Source organism: Arachis ipaensis, chromosome B3 (genome assembly GCF_059453495.1).
Source record: "Arachis ipaensis isolate K30076 ecotype BB chromosome B3, ASM5945349v1, whole genome shotgun sequence".
In the NCBI taxonomy this organism is placed as follows: domain Eukaryota; kingdom Viridiplantae; phylum Streptophyta; class Magnoliopsida; order Fabales; family Fabaceae; genus Arachis; species Arachis ipaensis.
In genome coordinates, this window is record NC_142438.1 from 104,902,497 (window position 1) to 104,906,392 (window position 3,896).

Consider the following 3,896-nt stretch of genomic DNA (forward strand, 5'->3'; position numbering starts at 1 on the left):
TCATGGTGCCTATGGTACAAGGTATTATGAACTTTCTAGGATCCTGTCTCTTCTGAGGCAATGTCAGTTGATCCAGATCACTTAGTTCATTGATGAACAAGGGAGGTTCAACTTCCCAAATATCAATGCCAAATAATTTGGCATTCAGCTTCATGATTGCACCAAGAAACTTGGATGTTTGCTCTTCAGTAACATCCTCATTTTCTTCAGAAGAGGAATACTCATCAGAGCTCATGAAGGGCATAAGGAGGTTCAATGGAATCTCTATGGTCTCTAGATGAGCCTCAGAGTCCTTTGGTTCCTCAGAGGGAAGCTCCTTATTGATCATTGGACGTCCCAGGAGGTCTTCCTCCTTGGGATTCACGTCCTCCCCTCTCCTCACAGGTTCGGCCATGGTGCTTATGTCAATGGCCTTGCACTCTCCTTTTGGATTCTCTTCTGTATTGCTTGGGAGAGTACTTGGAGGGATTTCAGTGATCCTTTTACTCAGCTGGCCCACTTGTGCTTCCAAATTTCTAATGGAAGACCTGGTTTCATTCATGAAACTCACAGTGGCCTTAGATAGATCAGAGACTAGATTTGCTAAATCAGAAGCATTTTGTTCAGAGTTCTCTGTCTGTTGCTGAGTGGATGATGGAAAAGGTTTATTATTGTTAAACCTGTTTCTTCCACCATTATTAAAGCCTTGTTGAGGCTTTTGATCCTTCCATGAGAAATTGGGGTGATTTCTTCATGATGAGTTATAGGTGTTTTCATAAGGTTCACCTAAGTAATTTACCTCTGCTATTGCAGGGTTCTCAGGATGATAAGCTTCTTCTGCATAAGAAGCCTCTTGAGTACTGTTGGATGCAGCTTGCATTCCATGCAGACTCTGAGAGATCATATTGACTTGCTGAGTCAATATTTTATTCTGAGCCAATATGGCATTCAGAGTATCAACTTCAAGAACTCCCTTCTTCATAGGCGTCCCATTATTCACAGGATTCCTTTCAGAAGTGTACATGAACTGGTTATTAGTAACCATGTCAATGAGTTCTTGAGCTTCTGCAGACGTTTTCTTTAGGTGAATGGATCCACCTGCAGAAGTGTCCAGTGACATCTTTGATAGCTCAAATAAACCATCATAGAATATATCTAGGATGGTCCATTCTGAAAGCATGTCAGAAGGACACTTTTTGGTCAACTGTTTGTATCTTTCCCAAGCTTCATAGAGGGATTCACCTTCTTTCTGTCTGAAGGTTTGAACATCAGCTCTAAGCTTGCTCAGCTTTTGAGGAGGAAAGTACTTGGCTAAGAAAGCCGTGACCAGCTTATCCCAAGAGTTCAGGCTGCCTTTGGGTTGAGAATCCAACCATAATCTAGCTCTGTCTCTTACAGCAAAAGGGAAAAGCATGAGCCTGTAGACTTCAGGATCTACTCCATTAGTCTTAACAGTATCACATATCTGCAAGAGTTCAGTTAAGAACTGAAAAGGATCTTCAGATGGAAGTCCATGAAACTTGCAGTTCTGCTGCATCAGAGAAACTAATTGAGGTTTCAGCTCAAAGTTGTTTGCTCCAATGGCAGGAATGGAGATGCTTCTTCCATGTAAATTGGAATTAGGTGCAGTAAAGTCACCAAGCATCTTCCTTACATTATTATTATTTTCGGCTGCCATCTCCTTCTCCTGTTCGAAAATTTCTGAAAGGTTATCTCTGGATTGTTGTATTTTAGCTTCTCTTAATTTTTTCTTCAGAGTCCTTTCAGGTTCTGGATCTGCTTCAACAAGAATATTCTTGTCCTTGCTCCTGCTCATATGACAAAGAAGAGGGCACAGAAAAATAATAATAATAATAATAATAATAATAATAGAGATCCTTTATACCACAGTATAGGATCCCTGTGTGAGTAGAAGAAGAGGGGGAGACAAAGAATGTAATATAATGGAAGAAACACAACTGTGAGGAGGCTAGAGATGTGAGATGAGATGTTAGGATATGAATGAATAAATAGAATTAGATGGGAGAGGGAGAATTTTTGAAAATATTTTTGAAAAAGAGTTAGTAATTTTCGAAAATGGTTTTTTTTTTTGAAAAATGTTAGTAATTTTCGAAAATTTTTGAAATCAAAAATAAAAATAAAAATAATTAGTTAATTAAAAAGAAATTTTGAAAAAGAGGGGAGATATTTTCGAAAATTAGAGAGAGAGAGTTAGTTAGGTAGTTTTGAAAAAGTTTAAGAAACAAACAAAAAGTTAGTTAGTTAGTTGAAACAAATTTTGAAAAGATAAGAAGTTAGGAGGTTAGAAAAGATATTTTGAAACCAACTTTTTGAAAAAGGTAAGATAAGAAGATAGTTTTGAAAAATATTTTATTTTTTAAAATCACAATTAATGACTTGATTCATAAGAAATCACAAGATATGATTCTAGAACTCAAAGTTTGAATCTTTCTTAACAAGCAAGTAACAAACTTGAAATTTTTGAATCAAAACATTAATTGTTATTGTTATTTTCGAAAATTTGGTATAAAAATAAGAAAAAGATTTTTGAAAAATATTTTTGGAATTTTCGAAAATAACTAAGAATTTTGAAAAAGATTTGATTTTTGAAAAAGATTTTGAAAAAGATAAGATTTTCAAATTGAAAATTTGATTTGACTCATAAGAAACAACTTGATTTTAAAAATTTTTGAAAAAGTCAACTCAAATTTTCGAATTTGATGAGAGAAAAAGGGAAAGATATTTTTTTATTTTTGAAATTTTTATGAAAAACATGAAAATTATGCAATGCATGAAATTTTTAGATCAAAACAATGAATGCATGCAAGAATGCTATGAATGTCAAGATGAACACCAAGAACACTATGAATGTCAAGATGAACATCATAGACACAATTTTGAAAATCTTTTAATGCAAAGAAATCATGCAAGATACCAAACTTAGAATTCTTTAATGCTTAGACACTAAGAATTCAAGAATGCATATGAAAAACACCATACAACACAAAACAAAAAATCATCAAGATCAAACAAGAAGACTTACCAAGAACAACTTGAAGATCATGAAGAACACCATGAATGCATGAGAATTTTTGAAAAATGCAAGATGCACATGCAATTGACACCAAACTTATGACATGACTCATGACTCAAACAAGAAACAGAAAAATATTTTTGATTTTTATGATTTTCTAATTTTTTTGTATTTTTTTTTTCGAAAATTAGTTGAAAAAGGAAAATAAGGATTCCAAATTTTTAATATGAATTCCAGGAATCTTGCCATGTTAGTCTAAACCTTCAGTCCAGGAATTAGACATGGCTCACTAGCCAGCCAAGCTTTCAATGAAAGCTCCAGTCCAAAACACTAGACATGGCCAATGGCCAGCCAAGCTTCATCAATTAACACCAGAGTATATTGCTCTTGATAACAAATTGCAAGCCTCAGTCCAAATAAATTTAGACATGGCTTTACAGCCAGCCAGGCTTTACATGCTTCATAAAACACTAGAATTCATTCTTAAAAATTCTGAGTAAATTTTATTTTTGAAAACATTTTTATTTTTATATTTTTTTTTTCGAAAACAGATGAGAAAATTTTAGAAATATTTTTGAAAAATTTTTGAAAATAAAATAAAAAGAAAATTACCTAATCTGAGCAACAAGATGAACCGTCAGTTGTCCAAACTCGAACAATCCCCGGCAACGGCGCCAAAAACTTGGTGCACGAAATTGTGATGTCCAAGCTCGAACAATCCCTGGCAACGTGAGCAACTTGGTACGCGTAATCGTGATTACACTTTAATTATGTAAAATTCATGGCTATTTCCTTCCCTGGCAATGGCGCCAAGAACATGGTGCAATTACCATGGTTCACAACTTCGATACAACTAACCAGCAAGTGCACTGGGTCGTCCAAG

The 3,896-nt window shown here is 34.7% G+C and overlaps 1 non-coding gene across 1 annotated transcript; it reads left to right on the forward strand.

Annotated features, from left to right (window-relative positions):
• The first annotated feature begins 1,153 nt into the window (after positions 1 to 1,153).
• LOC148571896 (small nucleolar RNA R71) lies at positions 1,154 to 1,261 on the forward strand. Its single transcript, XR_015908178.1, has one exon. It is a non-coding gene; the product is annotated as a small nucleolar RNA R71 (small nucleolar RNA).
• Positions 1,262 to 3,896: the final 2,635 nt, after the last annotated feature.